The 18,697-nt window shown below is 46.1% G+C and overlaps 1 protein-coding gene across 1 annotated transcript in view; it reads right to left on the reverse strand.

The window, feature by feature from the left end:
• Positions 1-18,697, reverse strand: part of HK1 (hexokinase 1) — a 1,159,884-nt gene that overhangs the window by 297,107 nt on the left and 844,080 nt on the right. The window lies entirely within an intron of this gene.

Raw genomic sequence — 18,697 nt, forward strand, 5'->3', positions numbered from 1 at the left:
CACCAGGAGAAATTACTCCCTTCCCCTGGTTTCTTTTCAGTTTCTCCAAAGTGGCAACAGAATGCCTCTGTTCCCTTGGCTTGATATAGTGTTCACAAACACCAAGGGGGATAACTCCGTTCCCCTGGTTTCTTTCCAGCTTCTCTCACAGCCAACCTAGTTCACTAACCTTCAAGGTACTGTGACTATGAAGATTCCCAATGATCTAATCCTCATATGGGTGTAAGTCGCAGACTCACCTTTCCGACTTACATTTAGCTTTCTGATATACATATATACTCCCTTGACAAGCATCATAGGGCATTTTTGTAATGCTAGGTCTTATGCCTAATAAACCTATGCGAGGCAGGCTTCTCTGTGGTTTTATTGCTAGGTTACAATGTTATTGGGACCAATAAAATAGTCCTGAAATTGTGCTGACTCTGTTAAGTCTATTCCCCTAAAGAGAAGTTGTTGTTTACTCACCGGAATTTTGACTTTTTCGTATATATTTTGTTTGCCCAGATGAATCTGATCTTCCTGGGAAACTTGTAATTGGGGGGTACATTTCTTTTCACCTGACAGTGCCCCTCGACCCTCAATGACCTTCAAAGGCAAGCACTCCCTAAGTACATCCGTACATCACCTTATAAACCTGCATACACCCAGGCCAGCTCAGTAACCGTCTATAGCCTATAGCTTATAGCTGTAGTTAATCACAACCCCCTTGTCTGGTCCCTCTTGTTTTGCCTTCAGCCATCTGTCTCCCTATCTATTCCCCATTTGGCAAATGGAAGGCTAATAGCGACAGTGAAAAACCATGCAGGCAGGGCCTACGAAGTGAGGGCCCCCAAATGGGGAGCCTCTTAGGTTGCCTGCTAAACCTAGAGGCAAGCTAACGTCAGCTCTCTCCGATCTAAGAGAGCAAAAAAGGATGGCCCTAATGGGACCCAAAGGAGGATTACTGGGTATTTCGAAGTCATGTCTGGAAATCCACTGGCTTTGCCCTTGCTATTCTCTGTAACAAAGCCATTCAGCATGTTGCCCTCCACGGACACCGCAGGAACTACTGTTGAGGCCATTGCTGTTGATTCTGACTCTGTGAATCATATAGACCACAGCTTGCCATTAATCGACAATGAGTCGCTCCTTCCTATGTGTGAAAACCTGAGGCAGAACTCAACGGATTCTGCCGTGGCAATCTCTGCACCGGCAACTGGTCTAACCATAGCATCAAGCCCTAACATGATGGCAGTGAACTTAAACCAGGGGGCTCCTTTTACGAACAGCGAATTTGTGGACATGGCGATATCCCCGACATCTCCGACAGCTCTGATGAGGACCGCCTTCAATGAATCGGATGAAACAGATGTTCGAACCGCCCCCTCAATTAACTTTGTTCTGTCTACAATTGAGGTGTTATTTTTCCTTGGCTCAAAGATGGCAGCGGACTAGCAATCCCTGAAGTTTACACTAACAAAGGCGGCAGCAGCCATTATGACTGTTATGAGTGGCTGCCCCTTTAAGGCAAGCCACATGTAAGGGGGACGTCACGGGAGGAAGTGACGTGAGGAGGATAAGGGGGTTGTGAGGGGGGACACTTTCCAGTTGATATTGAATAAAGACGGTTGCCTGTTACACCCGCTGGCGTCCGTGTCTTCTTGGAGCATCCCGAGCTCCCTAACATTTGGCGACGAGGACTCTCCAGCCAGCGGTCCTCCTTATTCCTGCTATGGAGATCCCTCTGTGCGTCTTCCTCCACTGCTAGTGATCCCACTAGCCCGCGGATCCCTGCTCTAGTCCTGCAGCGCAACGCTCGCACGAGCGCTCCTCCCGAATCCTCCTTCCCCCCCACGCGTGGGCGATCCCGCCACGCGGGGCCCTGCAGGCACCCGCTCCACACGTGCGATCCCGCCGTGGTAAAAAATAAATAAATAAATAAACAAACACACGGCGCAGGCCGGGAAAACGGCCAACGCCAGAGGCGCATACAAGACTCCAGAGATGCCCAACTACACGAGGGGGTGCCCGCCAGCAAGCACGTTAAAGTGGTGAAAAAAAAAAGTTTTCTTCCCTCCATACTACTACTCCTCATTCCTCCGGCAGCCTTCTTCTTCGTCGCAGTACTTGCATCCACCACAGCAGTGCCACTATCACCCCACAAGAACCCACATTTCGACTCGTGGTGCCCAAGGCTAGCCGGTTTGGCCCACAAGGAAGTCACCTGACGGTTTTACTACCTGCAAGCAACGCCGACCGCATCCAATATGAGCACCACTCCGGATCAGGCATCATCCAGCTCGCAGCCTCCGCCTGCTGTATCGAGGTCCACCGTCACGGCTTGGCGCATGCCTCCACCCTTCGCCATGACGCCTCAAGCAGATAAAGGTGCAAGGTGGGTGGAATGGTTGGAGGACTTCAATAACTTTATAGAGGCAGCTGGAGAAGAAACCTCTCCGCGGCTACGAAGTATGTTCATCAACACGGCCGGCACTGAGATAAAGATGCTCATCAAAACCATACCACCAACAGAAATCACTGATTTCGGCAGTCTCATAGTAGCCCTGACCAAACGCCTTGTCATCGCCCCCAACAGAGACTATGAGAGATATGTCTTTAACCAATGCACGCAACGCATGGAAGAAACAGTCGATGAGTTCATCACGAGACTTCGAGTCAAAGGAGCACATTGTCTATTCCATGAGTTCTCACTGGACGAAGCGATCCGACTCAGGGTCATTGAGGGCTGTGTGTCAGCTACACTACAGAAACAACTTCTAAAGAAACCTGTCACAATAGAACAAGTGAGTGAGATGGCGCGCATACTCGAGAGAGTGGAAAAGCAGGCCACTCACATGGCCACCAACGCCACCACAAAACTTGACAAGAGTGACGTAATAGCTGCAATGCAACCTGGCAACCAGAAAAGCTACGACAGAAATGGCACGAGAGCCCCGCGAATGCAAAGACAATGCTACAGATGTGGAATGGCATTCCCACATGCAGGTTCCTGCCCTGCGCTGTCCCAAAAATGTGGCAAGTGTGGCAGGGAAGGACATTTTCAGTCTGTGTGCAGGGAAGGAAAACCATTCCCCACTCCGAGAGTGTACACAGGCACGCAAACGAGACCCACCCAAAGGTCATTCCCCAACCAGTCTTACCAGCCTCGACCATACCAGCAAGGACCCAGGAAATATGTAAGAGTGGTTGAGGAGGTATACCCGGAGGAAGACTGCCAAGAGTATGTCACACAAGGACAAACCGTGCAACTGAGGGACGAATATGATGGACCACCGTCGACACGCCATGACCCTTCGCTAGAAACGCATGGGGAGCTCGACTATGGTCTCGCGTATGACCTGCATGACCAGGATGAGTTTGTAAACCTTATCATGGATGAAAGGGAAGCCCAGGAAGCACCCAAGATTTTGATAAACATATGCGACCAGCAGTTCTGTTTTCTAATTGACTCAGGGGCGACAGTGAACATTATAGGGGAAACAGAGTTTCAACGACTGCATGATAAACCGAAGCTGAGCCCGTCAAGTTCGAAGATTTATCAATGGGGTGCGGATGCCCCGCTACAGTGCATTGGGTCGTTCAAAAGGAGACTCACATTTGCTGGCCAAGTAACCGACACGGTCATCCATGTCATAAAAAGCCCCACCAAAGGTCGGTGTTTACTAAGCTACAGGACGGCATCACACCTGGGCCTAATCAACATACCTGTCCAGGCTGGAGATATCATTGAGTCTGCGGAGCCACCACATAGCAAGATGGAGCACATAGGCAACATAGTCACCCATGACACCCCTGCCATCACGAAAGAAGACATCATCAAAGAATTCCCGCGACTATGCCAGGGGTTGGGCAGATGGAATGGCCCGCCGATCAAATTACACATAGACCCAAAAATTTCACCGGTCCCGCAACACCCGCGCAGGGTAGGGTTCCATTTGCAGGAGACGGTGTCGAAAGAGCTAAACCAACTATTGAAAAATGACATAATTGAACCGGCCACCGGTCCGACACAGTGGGTCTCTCCCCTTGTGATTGTCCCGAAAGAAGGTGGTCGCCTACGACTATGTGTGGACATGAGGGTGGCCAACACGGCTATACAGCGAGAACGGCATCCTGGTCCAAAAATTGAGGACATGATAGTCCAATTGAACAAATCCGTCCTCTTCTCGAAATTGGATCTGAATCAGGGGTATCATCAGATGGTACTCCACCCGGACTCACGACCCATAACCACCTTTGCTTCACATGAAGGACTGTTCCGTTACAAACGGCTAAATTTTGGAATTTCGTCGGCGGCGGAAATATTCCATGAAACGATCCGACAGATCATACGCCCTGTAAGCGGGACACTCAACTACAGCGACGACATCTTGGTTTTCGGAAAGTCACGTAAGGAACATGATGTTGCCCTTCGAGAAGCGTGCCGGGCAGTGCAAGAGGCCGGACTAACACTTAACATCGACAAGTGTCGATTCAGCAAGGCCAAGCTCAAATTCTTTGGCCACATTTTCTCGGCTGACGGGATGACTCCCGACCCAGACAAAGTAGCCACCATCTTTCAGCTGGAAAGACCCACTCAGGTCGCCGACATCAGGTCATTTTTGGGAATGGCAGGGTACTGTGCTCGGTACATCCCACATTTCGCATCCATCACTGAACCTCTCCGGCGCCTGCTTCAGAAAGAGGTTGCATTTGCATGGTCTGAGGAGTGCCAAGCTGCGTTTGACAACATCAAACAATCGTTGACTGAGGCGAGAAAATTGGCATACTTTGACCCTGACTGGCACACTGAAATAGTGGTAGATGCCAGCCCGGTGGGACTAGGTGCCATTCTGGCGCAGACCAGTGGACAAGACACGCATCCAAGGCACATAGTTGCTTATGCCAGTAGAGCTCTGGCCCCGCCGGAGTCGGCGTACTCTCAGGCAGAAAAAGAGAGCCTGGCAGCCATCTGGGCGTGCAAGCATTTTCATCATTTCGTCATCGGGAAAAAGTTCACATTGATCACAGATCATCAGGCCCTGCTTTCCCTTTTCGGCAACCCGCGCACAAAAATGCCACCCAGGATTGAGAGGTGGGGAATCCGTCTGCAAGAATATGACTTTGACATTGTTCACCGACCTGGAGGAGAGAACAACCCAGCAGACTACCTCTCCAGACACCCGTGCGGTAGCCCCACACCTCGACAGGGAGACGTAGAATACATCAGCTACGTCACGACCAACGCGTTACCGCCTGCCATATCCATTGAAACAATTCCGGTGGCGTCGGCTGCAGACCCATCCATGGCCCTAGCCATCGGTCTGACGGAAAATGGAAAGTGGAAGGCCTTCCGCAGAGCGGTACAAAAACACCCTGGAGCGTGCCGCGATGAGATGGAGAGACTGGCGAGGGTGCACGCCGAGTTGGCAGTCCAAGACAAAGTCATTCTGGTAAGGGGTTGCGAAATTGTCATACCTTCCACGCTACGCGTGGAAGTCATCAAAACTGCCCACGAAGGGCACCGTGGTGCAGAGAACACCAAACGTCTGTTAAGATGCAATGTCTGGTTCCCCTTCATGGACGATATGGTCGACCGGTGGGTCAAGAACTGCGCGCCATGCCAGTGCACAGCAAGACCAGACCCGCCAGTACCGCTCAGAATAACCACAATCCCTGATCATCCTTGGGAGAGAGTAGCGGTCGATTTCTATGGACCAAGGGAAGAAGGAGATTATCTGCTACTGTTTATTGACGAACACTCCAGGTTCCCCATAGTAAAACGAGTCAAATCAACAGCGTTCGCCCACGTCGCTGCAACATTTGATGAAGTCTTCAGCGAGCGGGGGATACCAGACACGCTTAAATCTGATAATGGTGCCCCTTTCAGTGGTCATGAGTTTGGGGTATTCGCGAAACACATGGGCTTCCATCACCAAAGAGTGACACCGAGATGGCCACAAGCCAATGGCATGGCGGAAAGATTTATGGCGTCCATTAAAAAGACTATACAAAGGGCGCGCCTAGAGGGGATTGACCCCCATCAAGCGCTGTGCAGAATGTTGAGGGACTACAGGAACACCCCTCATGAAGCCACGAACAGAACCCCAGCAGAGCTCATGATGAAATACCAGGTCAGGACCAGGCTCGTCAACAACCCGACGAACCGGCTTGAGGCAGACCAAGAAGTCATCGAACGAGACAGAGCGACCAAAGAGAAGATGCGGGAACAGACTGACAGGAGGAGGAGAGCACAACCCAAAGAACTACAAATAGGAGATGAAGTGTGGGTGCAGAGAGCCGCAACAAGAAAAACAGACTCACAATTCTCACCTGAGCCGCTTAGAGTGGTTGCGATAAAAGGCACCATGATAACAGCGACAAATGGACATCAGGAAGTGACTCGCAACAGTTCAAGGTTCAAGCACATTACCAGACCGGTTGAGGAGGAGTTGCCCCCTGAGGACCCCGACCCGGAAGTCATGGACATTCGTGATGAAACGTGGATCCCCCTTGAACCACAGGTTCAAAGTCAGGTCAACCCTGAGCATGACGCTGACGGCGGTCCCCACCCGGAGCCGCGAGGAAGGCCACAAAGGAACGTGAGGAGGCCTCCCAGGTTAGTGGAGGAGTGTTGACATTGGTGCCAGTTGGCCAAGTTGAGTCGGTTGCAAGGACATTTGTCCGGGGGTGTTGTTATGAGTGGCTGCCCCTTTAAGGCAAGCCACATGTAAGGGGGACGTCACGGGAGGAAGTGACGTGAGGAGGATAAGGGGGTGTGAGGGGGGACACTTTCCAGTTGATATTGAATAAAGACGGTTGCCTGTTACACCCGCTGGCGTCCGTGTCTTCTTGGAGCATCCCGAGCTCCCTAACAATGACCAACAGCCAATTCAACAACTACGAGTCCTGGGCTGCCCCACGTAACGCGGGTAACCAGGGGACATGCTCGACCCAGCATGATCCCGCTGGAGGTCCCACGCCCTGTTCACCCAAGAGTGTAGATCTCCAATATGGAAACAAAAATCCTCTTGAGTCTTATGCCCCGAACGATTTCCTGTGTGTTGAGGTGACAACAGAGGAAGACACGATCGAGACCTTACGAGTGGAACTGCTGATGTGTGCTGGGTCACCCCGTGGGCGATCACTGCGACAGGCCCATTCTCCGGTACTTATCATCAGGATGACTGGCGTGGACACCCCACAGAGGAGGTGGAGCCCCTGGCGGCACCGGCTGGGGTGCCACTAAGACAGGCGCTGATGCCTTTTTCCCACAGCGGCACTCCTCTGCCGAGTGTTCATCAAAGGTCTATTGCAATTGCCCTGGGGTATTGGACAATGAGGCAGGTGGCCCTTCAAGGCCCACAACCAAGTCAAGTCCCTCGAGTCAATCCATATCCCCCCAGCATTCGGCAGAATATACACTTTCACTCACCGAGTAACTGAGATCAACCCGGTCTATAAAAAGTCAAACTTCTTACTGCATCTCCTTAGAGGTACTCTGCCTTCCCTCTCCTTCCCTGAGAAGCTCATTGTCTCCCAAGCTCTGGTTCTCTCTAAATTGGACTACTGTACCAGCCTCTTTCTAAATCTACCTGCCTCCACTATCCGCCCTTTACAACTAATCCAGAACAGAACTGTGAGACTTGTCCTTGGCCTCAAGCCCTAGGATCATATCTCTCCAGCTCTGAAATCCCTTCATTGGCTCCCAGTGGACGCAAGGATTACATTTAAAACCCTCTGCATCGTCCACAAGGCTTTCTGGGGCCTGGGTCCAAAATGCCTTCAATTATCCCTCTGCAAATACCTCCCCTCTTGAGCCCTTCGCTTCTCTACCTCCAACTCCCTCAAGGTCAGTCGTTTTTCAAAGAACCGAGCTGGGGGTAGATCTCTGTCTTCGACTGGGTCCCCCCTTTGGAACAGCCTCCCTGCCATCTTGAAACTTGAGGAGAACCATCTCCGGTTCCGGAAGCAGCTCAATACCGTCCTCTTCACTTCTGCCTTTGCCGCACTTCTCCCCTGCTGATCTGCTTTGATCTCTGGGCCCTGTGCACCTGACCACCTGCTGTCCTTCGGGCCCAGGTACCTGATCACCCTACCTCCCTCCTGCACTGCCTCTGGGCCACCCCTTGCACTGGGGTCTGTGTCCCAACCCATACAGTGCCCCACCCACTTTTCATCTGCACTTATCAGATACACCTTATCTGACTAACCTAGCACTTTGCCACTTGCTGGCTGCACTACCGCTGTCTATCGCCTTTATATTTATTGTACTTATTATTATTTATTCTGTTCTCTCCTCTGCTTCGCACTTTCCACTTCTCCCCCTTCCATGCACTTTCCCCTTTTCCCTTTGCCATGCGTGCTCTTAATGTCACTGGGCCTAGTAAGATTGTTGTTTTTATTCTCCCCTGTGCTACTCCCTTTACCTGGTCATGCTCTGAAACACTTATGCACAAGCGCGATATAAATAAAATATCATATCATATCATATCAAGGAGGGCCCAATGTCCCTGTCGAGGCCTCAACCTTCTCCTATAGAGGGCCACACTTTAAATCAATGTGGTGTAAATCAGAAATGCCAGGCCTATGAGGCGTGTTGCACTGGTGCTCACAAAATCCACAACAAAGCACAAGTAAACCTTCAACTTTCCAGATCAGTGAGACTGCAGAAAATGGCACCAAGTTATGATATCCCATTTTCTTATCGCTCCTCGCTGTTGTCTATCTGAGGGTCTATTCCGCAGTTATACTCAATACGTAGCAATGATTTAGTCAGAATCAAACTACCTAAGTGGAACAGTGCCCAAAATTGCCCTTAATTGAAATAGCCTCACCAGTGACTGTCACACTATTGTCAACATGCACAGGATCCTTACTGTCCATGGGCTGCGTCCTCTCAGTGTGCCAACTGTGGCCCTCAAAGCTCCACTCTCTGCTACAATGTCACATCTGTAGCAGCAATGGAAGATGGCCCCCACAGGGGCCGTGTTCCCCCTGCCCTGGCGTTTGTGTTGAGCCATTACCAGTATATGGGGTCAGATCAAGGGCGATTTACCACCAAGCCTCTTCTGGCCTCCATCAACACCTGACCATGAGCCAACCCAACCCGGAGGAATTTAACTGATATGATGAAGGAATGCGCCTAGAGGGAGGCAAACCGAGATTCAACCTGCTTTCTTGGAACATTGCTGGTGTGAATAGACATTTGGATGATCCAATGTGGACAGGTTTTATTAGTGGTTTTAATATAAGTGCTTCACAGGAGACATGGGCCTTGGATCCAGTTATGTTATATGGTTATCAGTCCTTTTGCATCCCGGCCTCTAAGGGTCTGAGAGGCAGGCCGAGGGGGGCATGCTGATCTGGTTTGACTCTTCGATGGGAGGTGAAGAGGGCCCACACCTTGTCCCCGGATGGTCTCTTTTAAAAAATAAAATGTTATTACACTTTTTTAAAACAACAAACCACACAGTAATATACCGCATCATATCATCATATCTGTTCTCTAAATTCGTCTAACACTACCCCAACACCCCCTACTCAGCCTGTGCATAATGTCGTCAAGATATACATTTCTAATTACACTGCATCCCCCTCTTCCAATGTGGCCTATGTAGCAGCCTCTCCTCCATTGCATGTCTATCCCTAAGTCAAATCTTTGTTCTTCCAGTGCCCTTTCCCTTACTCCAGTTTCTGCTGTAACCCACTTTTCCAAATCTCTCGACCATCTAGTTATGCTCGGTTCCTTAGCGTCCTTCCACCTCATGGCTATGCTGCATTTTGCCATTATGTACATCAAGTCTTTGATTTTATTCAGCGGTTTATCTTTTGTACTTCTTTTATATCAGCCTAACATGCAAGCCTCCGGGGTCTGAATATCCAGCTGTATACCTCCTAGGGCCGCATTGTGTGCCACCCCCCTACAGAACCTCTGCACTATCGGGCATCCCCAAAACATGTGTATAAATCCAGCGTCTTCTACCTTACATCTAGGACATTCTTGTTTTTTCGCTCCCTTGAATGTTGCAATGGCAGCAGGTGTGAGGTATGCTCTTTGTGTAATATACAATTGTATTAGCTGTAGTCTGGCATTTCTAGAGACCTTCTTATGGTACAATGTTATGTCCTTTTATTCTCTATCCTCAAACGTCTTGCCCAATTCCCTTTCCCATCTCTCCCTGCACTTCAATTCTGCTCTCGAGTTCCGTTCTATCAATACCTCATAAATCCTTGAAATGGCATGTCCACCCTCTGCCACGGTAAGCAGCGTCTCAATTTCTTTACTCCATATGGTCTCATCATTACTATTCGGCCACCTGTCTCTCAGGACCTGTATCACAGTGTTATGGAACAGAAACTGGCCCTTGTGTATACCCGTGGTCCCCTGCAGCTCAACAAACGCCATCAGCCCAATTTCATTCTGCAAGTACCCGACCAGAGCTATGCCACATACTTGCCATTGTGATCGTACCATTGCCCTACTGCCTGGCATACCCTCCAAAATTGCCGCTATAGGGGTCTGTGGTGAGAGCTGATCCGCTAGCCCCATGACTTTACAGGTCCTTTTCCAAACCCGGATACCCAATTCTACCAAGTAAGGATAACCATTTTGTTCCTTGGCGGGGACCCAAATTAGGTTTCTTATGTATCTCTTTTTCATGGCTGATTGCAGAAACGCCGTTTCTGTCGTGGGATCATCAGCCATCCATTGCACCACATATTGTAGCTGGCACGCCAGAAAGTACAACAAAATATGTGGTATCTTCAATCCCCCCATGGTTATACAGCCTTTGCAGTATACTCAGAGTCACTCTGTTCCTCCCCTCTCGCCACAGGGAACCTCTGCATATTTTTTCTAAATCTCGGAAGAACTGCCTTGGAATATTATATAGGACAATCCCAAAACAATGCATGAGTCTGGGCAGTGCCACTATTTTTATCAACGCCGCTTTGACCATCACAGATAGGGGTAACGCCATTGATTTCACCAACCCGTTTTTGGCATGTACCATGTTGAATTCGTGTTCCTGTTTGGGATCATGATATATGTTAACTCCCAAGTACCTGAAGGAGGTCTTGCTCTAAGGCAGGGGAAGGACTGGTAAGTCCTGCTCAGTCGCAGTCACTGTCATGGCCAGTGGGAACAAACATGACTTACTCTTATTTATTCTAATTCCTGTCAATGCACTAAAGTTAAAAAAAACAAAGAAGAAATCCAATGTGGATAGCCACGTCCCCTGCACACTTTCTAGACGGCCAAGATAGGCCTTTTGAACATTTTTTGAACATTTTTTGAAATACAATATTGATAACTTTCAATCAATTCTGTAGAAAATGTCCATAAATGATTCAGTTGAAACTTTCTGGTTTATAAAAAACTATTTTTGCTTTTTATTTGTCAACCCAACTATCTAAACTCAAGACAGAAGCAGAACTTGCACAAATCCTCGAAGATACCAATATGAAATTAGAATCCTACAAACAGGATATAGAGCAAAGAAAAATTAGAAAATTCCGCAGAGACACCTTGGACTACGCCCGGGATATAGTGTACTCGTGGCAAGAGTTTTATGCAAACAGCCGACCAACACCAAGAAGACCCCCCCCAGGCAACCAACAGGGGCAAATAATCAAACAGACAGCAGCGAAGCAACTAGTGGTGAATTTGAAGAAACACCTAGTACATCAGCAGCCCGGAGCCAGACTGGGGCAATCCCTGATCCACCAACAGAGTCTTCTGAGACTACCGGTAGACCAACAACTGGAACCCCACAAATTCCTTTTTTAGGAAACGGAAAGCCAGAAGAGGACAGAAGAAAACTATGGCAGAAAAAGAAATAAAGAAGAATCTTGCCATCAATATCTCCTCCAAATCCCTCACTCAGGCACAAATGGACACACTTAACCTGGGAATTTCATTCATTCCTACAAACTCCACCTCTTACTTTGAAGAAGAAATCAATCTCTTTAAACTAATAAGAAAGATGGAATTGAAGGTATTCTTCAACAACATTGAGGACAACCTGCAACCTAAGCCTACACCAAGATATCTCGAAATGAAAAATAAAAGTAATTTTTACCCTCGGGTAAATCACCCATTGATCAATTTATTTAAACAGAAAACTACAAAAGATCTCAAAAGACTAAAATATGTGCCACCAAAGAAACGAAATATCCGGAAACACCAATTAAGACTCATTAAGCAACTTGCTGAAGACAGTAGTCTCACTCTAAAACAAGCCGACAAAGGAGGCGCGTTAGTCCTCATGGACACAACCCTTTATGATGCTGGATGTGGCAAACTTTTGAATGACACTCGAACCTACACACTATTTGACAGTGATCCAATTATGGGGATTTCCAACATGATCAAAACAACAATTGAGAAAGCATTAACAATGGATTGGATATCGGAGAGAACAGCAGAATTTTTGACACAAAAATACCCAATAACCCCAGTTTTCTATGGCTTACCCAAGATACATAAAAACCTACAAGACCCACCATTTCGCCCAATTGTCGCAGGAACAAATAGCATCTTCCAACCACTTGCTATATACCTTGATGCAGCACTTCAACCATTAGTACAAGCCACTCCAACATACCTCAAGGACACCACGCATTTTTTGAAAATTCTACAAGCTCAACACCTTACAGAGGACAACCTGATTCTTTTTACTATGGATGTCAACAGTCTATACACTTCCATCCCACACTCAGAAGGCATTGAAGCACTAGAATGGTTTTTACTAAATCATGGACGGGTAAACATTCAAAAAGGTTTTGCATTGGAACTATTGAACATCATCCTCTATAACAATGACTTCAGACATAATGGTCAATATTATCTTCAGATTTCCGGAACATCAATGGGGTCCTCAGTGGCCCCATCTTATGCAAACATCTTCATGTACCACTATGAAAAGACCTTTGTACTTGGTAATATACTCTGGAATGATAAAATCAAATGCTGGCAGAGATACATCGATGACATTTTCGGGATATGGAGTGGCACCGAAACAGAATTGCTAACTTTTGGAATTTCCTTAACAGCTGTAACCCAAAAATCGGATTTACCATCGGAATCGGCAAGCCACATGTGAATTTTCTAGATATCACGGTGGAAATCACAGGCTCCTCTGTGAAAACCAAGATATACAGAAAAACTACGGACGTGAACAGTTGTCTTCACCACACAAGCCATCATCCGAAACATCTGAAAGACAACCTACCGTACAGCCAGTTACTAAGAGTAGAGAGAATTACGTCAGAGGCAGACACGCTGCATAATGAATACAGCACAATGAAGAAAAGATTCTTGGATAGAGGTTTTCCTCTGGAGGTTGTTGATAGTGCCATAGCACGCACGGAAACTCAAGCCAGAAATACACTATTGGAAGGAAACCCAAAAAGAAAAGACAAAGGACTAACCCACACACTAAGATACTCGTGTCAAAGCTTCCAGATCAAAAGAATAATACACAAAAATTGGGACCTTATCAAATCCGACAGTACACTATCTGAATTGTTCCCGGACCCACCTATGATGGCCTATAAAAGAGGCAGAAACTTGAGAGACCATTTGATAAAAGCAGAGAAACCCAAACAGACAACTCAGATGACCCTCAGCAAACAAAAAACAGGCACTTTCGCCTGTCTACATTGCCAACATTGTAACAACGTGATCAAGGTGACAATATTAGACACCCACACAAAGGCAAAAAAATAATGCTAAGGAACTTTGCTACATGTGATACAAAGAACGTAATCTATGCAATCCGCTGCCCATGTGGTATGTACTACGTAGGCAAAACAAACAGAAAGGTTAAGGACAGGTGGACAGAGCACAAATCTTGTGTGAGGATGAAAAATTGCAAACCCCCCGTGTACAGACACTTCCGAGACGAAAAACACAATGTATCACAGATGAGATTTGTGGTACTCGAAGTCCTACAACCCCTAAGTAGAGGTGGGGACCTTCCAAAACTTCTGGCCCAAAGAGAACTTTTTTGGATAAACAAACTTGATTCCATGACCCCACTTGGAATCAATGAAGATTACTATTTAGGACCTTTTTTGTAAATTACCCCTGTAATACTTTGAGCACAAACATCTCATTCCATGATAGGAGCTCAAATATCAAAATTCAAGATTTGGCCTGACACTCCTTAAAACCTGTTTGTCTAGACAAGGGATCACCTGTACCTGGTTTTTGTATAAAATATAAATGTACAGTTTACTCATGTCATGTAAACTCATTTTCTAAACATAAATTATTCCTAGATGTACTAGTCTGTATACCTAGGATATCTATACTGTTGGCATCTCGAGATTTGTGTACATATTCTGTTTTCAAATTGAAATGTAAATGACATTCTCTAGATTTATCTAAACTGTCTGCATTCTGATAATTCCCTTGCCAGACAATTTTTTTTTGACATTTAGACGAACACCAGAAAGCACACCCAATAATCTATGGGACTAATAACATTGTTTTTAATTGTTTGTTATGTGCCTAACTCTTTCTTTTATACATACCTTCTGATCGTGATTTACATCACCTAATCTTTACAAATACTGTTCAACTTCATGACCATCCTTATCACTCATAATTCTTTTATGGCTCAAATCCAACCCGGTCCCCTAAAACGTACTAACTTGGTTTGTTTACGTCTTGGCGTGCGTGCGCGGGTGACGTCACGCTTTTCGTGACGTTGCACGCACTTGCGCGCAATGACCTCACAGCCTCTTTTCAGTGTATAAACAGGGACGCCGAGTGAATACATCACTCTGGTGCGGTTCCCGATCGTACTCGGACTACTCCTGGACGCAGATGGATACTGAACTTGTAAGTTCCTTTTGAGTTAGAGGCTAGACCCTCTCGTTTGCACTTATTATTCCGCTCAGCTAATTTAATAACCGCTTGGTTATACCATTATCCCATTTAGATATCCATATCCATCAAGGCTTCACCAAAGTCTTCTTTCCATGAGATGCACTACATAGTGTCCGCTTGACACCTGGATCAGATCTGCTAATATTGGATCATTCCATGAGCCTAATATATGTTCCGGGGTAAGGTGGTTGCCCATTTTTTCACATTCCGAATGCTACTATTTGACCCACCTCTCCTAGCCTGTTTCTCTCATCACTTCCTCCGTATACTCACAGTTGCTTAAGATATTATACCACGTTCTCCAATTCTGTGTACCACAACTATGGATACATAAGGCACATTACCCCACATTTGAAATTTAATAAGAAACTATACGCCCATACTAGACATACTAGGTCATTTGCATATCAACCTTAATTGTTGGTTTTTGACTAAATCCTATAGCTTGTAGCCCTGTGGGAGATGGATTTAAAATGAGTACTGAAAAATGGGATGTTGCCCTATAGACTAGGCTAAAAGTTTGATATGATGTTTTTCAAAATTGTGTAAAAACTGCTTTAAGTTCAAACTAATTGAAGTATATATGTATTTTCTTTTGTAGACTTTAATTTGTTGAAAAATGCCGCCCCTGATGAAGAGTTTTTTATACTCGAAACGCATTGGGCTCACCAAAAGACAAATAAAAAGCAAAAATTGTTTTTTATAAAACAGAAAGTTTCAACTGAAACATTTATGGACATTTTCTACAGAATTGATTGAAAGTTATCAATATTGTATTTCAAAAAATTTACAAAAAATGTTCAAAAGGCCTATCTTGGCCGTCTAGAAAGTGTGCAGGGGACGTGGCTATCCACTTTGGATTTCTTCTTTGTTTTTTGTATATAACCATCCTAGGTACCAAGGCTGTGTCTTTCTCCCCCGCACCTCGAATTATTTACTAAAGATTACCATTGTGTTTAAACCTAACTAAATTACATTCAAATTGGTGTGCAAGTGTACTTACCTGTGTTGGAATGCACTAAAGTTATCCAGCACCTCCAGAATATATGGCAGATTTATATCTGGGTTGCACAGATACAGCAACATATCATCCACGTACATGGACACTACATGTTTCACCCCATCTATGTCTATTCCCGCGTTTCTATATTCCTGCCTCAAGTAAGCTGCCGTAGGTTGAGCCGCTATAATTTATAGCATTGGGGATAGCGGGCAACCCTGTCTCGTACCCCTATATAGTTGCCATTTGTCTGAGTACGTGCTCCCCGTCCGGACTCTGGCCATCGGTTTGCTGTATATCAGCTGTACCCACTTCATATACTGCGGCCAAATCCCATCTTTGTAATTGTGGCATACAACCAATTCCAGTGTACGGAGTCAAATGCCTTAGTCGCATCCAATGAAGCTACTGCACATTGTGCAGCGTGATCTTTCGTGCTGTAGATCACGTGGTGCAGTCTCCTGAGGTTCTCTGCAATATTCCTCCCTGGTACATACCAGGTCTGATCCAGATTGATCAGTACATGTATTACCCCATGGAGTCTGTTTGCCAAAATTGATTTAAGGATCTTACTATCTTGATTCAACAATGACAGTGGTCTATCGTATGTGCTTATTTCATTCGGTTTAAGTAGCGGGATTATCAGGGCCTCCCTCATGCTCTCAGGGAGTATATTTTCTGCGTACGCCTCATGTTAGGGAGAATTCTCAGAAATGTGCTAATTCCCACTACCTTAGAGATCACAGGTCAGCATGTAATCACCAAAATGCTGATGGTCGCTCCAGAAAGTATGACTGACTGGAGTAAGGAGATTCATCCAGGGGTGGATTAAATCCTCCTGTCCCTTAGTCTGGGGGGGGGGGGGGCGAGTGTTAGGGAGAATTCTCAGAAATGTGCCAATTCCCTCCACCTTAGAGACCCCCAGCAACTTTGCTGGATTTTGTGGACTTGATTTTTTTAACCTGGAAAGAGTGAGACCCATTTTCCCACTCTCTCATGTATTTTAATGTGATTTGGTACACTGTGTCTCTTTTGGTTGTGGTGAAAGGGGCCCCTGAGGGACCCTCGGATGTGGAAACAAGGCACAGTCACCACACTCGAATAGATACGCCAGACACAAGGTTCCGTTCCCAAAATCTAGGGTTTATTGCAATACAAAGAAGTCTCGCTCTAGAGGTCAGCCCGCTCTCCGGGGCCTCACTGGGCTCAGAAAGGGGGGCCATAAAGAAGATCATAATTCAACTCTTTAAATGCTAGCTTCGTACATTGCTATTCTTTCAGGAGACTTGCTGGCATTCGTGTACTGATTAAATGCCTTGCTCCCTGTCTTCAAGTATATGTGAGGGAGGGAATCGGGCATTTCTGTCTGGCTCTCCAGTGTAATGTTTCAACATGTTTCTTAGCCTTGGACCATTGAAGCGAAATAATATCTACAGCAAAGCAGTTTTACATGAGGCAAAGTGGCAACGTTAGAGAGAGCAGAGAGAGAAAACAAAATGGCGATTCTGGTCATCTTAAAATGGCCTCACTCTAGCTGAACTAGTTGAACTAATAGCTACGTAATAACTAATGAATATATATTCTTAACACTGTAAATGAGACGGTTGGTCTTCGGCCAACCAATTATCATTCATTTCCGGGCCCTCAAGGGGTGTTTGGTTTTTCTGGACTGACAAACTCTCCTCTTGGCCGTAAGCCAAACGTCTCATCCATACATTGCATCCTCCTCCGACCAAGTATTTGGATTAGATTTGGAATCTGATTCAAATTCGGACTCATGTACACTTGTTGTCTCCTCGTTATTATTATCAATATCAATTGCCATGAATTCTTTAATGGTTTCAGATTCGTTACTATGGCGAGTGCTTGATTTAGTAATGTTTTTTTGTTTCATCATTTGTGCACACCCTTCGCTGATTTCAGTACATACTATGGGAAGACAATGTATGCAACAACAACATGTCACGAATATTCCTAGGATTGCTACTAGGATTGCAAATAGCTTCCATCCCCAGGATCGCAACACTTCCCAGAACCAGGAGCTTATGTTCAATACCCAGCCATCTTCAGGGGGTTGGAGATCAGAGCTTAATACATGCAATTTTCTTATCGCCTCAAAAATCGTGGGGGAGGAGTCACTTACAAATACACAACACGCTGATCTCACGATTTTGCAAACACTGCTGCGATCAACTAAGATTATATCATGGGCCATTCTATTTTGCAGTGACATTAATCTAATTCCTTTTTCCTCGAGAGTCATATTATATAATATATCAGTGGTTCCATTTATTGTTTCTTCAAATATCCTAGACAGTCGTCTTATGTTATAAGAGTTTATCGCCTGGCCCCAAAATGGTATGAATGATTTTGCTATGTCCCCTACAATCAACCCTTCTTCAATATTACGGCGAGGTTGTGACCTGGTCAATTTGGTTATGTCTGATGTTTTTAAAAGAAACACCCCAGGAAACAAATCCCAAATAACACATGCCTCCCCAGTTCCTAGGTAAGCAAGGATATGCTTTTTCTCCACATATGAAATACACAGGATCTCCCACATATATTGTCTCCACTTCTTTATCAAGGATTCTATATTCCTGCATCTGGTAAATGTTTCTACCTGGAAAGAACCCTTTTTCTTTAAACAGAATGGGACAGAATGAGGGTTATAATTCACTGTATATGAAGGGGGTTCCGCATCCTCATTCCCCCTGTGGGTTCATGTGGAACGTGATCACAGAAGTTTTGTAAGGTACAGACAATCTATCCTGTGGCATTATTGCTGGCGAAATTAATCATCTTTTGTGGAACATGGA

Source organism: Ambystoma mexicanum, chromosome 8, assembly GCF_040938575.1.
Source record: "Ambystoma mexicanum isolate Mex_15411 chromosome 8, UKY_AmexF1_1, whole genome shotgun sequence".
Taxonomy (NCBI): Eukaryota; Metazoa; Chordata; class Amphibia; order Caudata; family Ambystomatidae; genus Ambystoma; species Ambystoma mexicanum.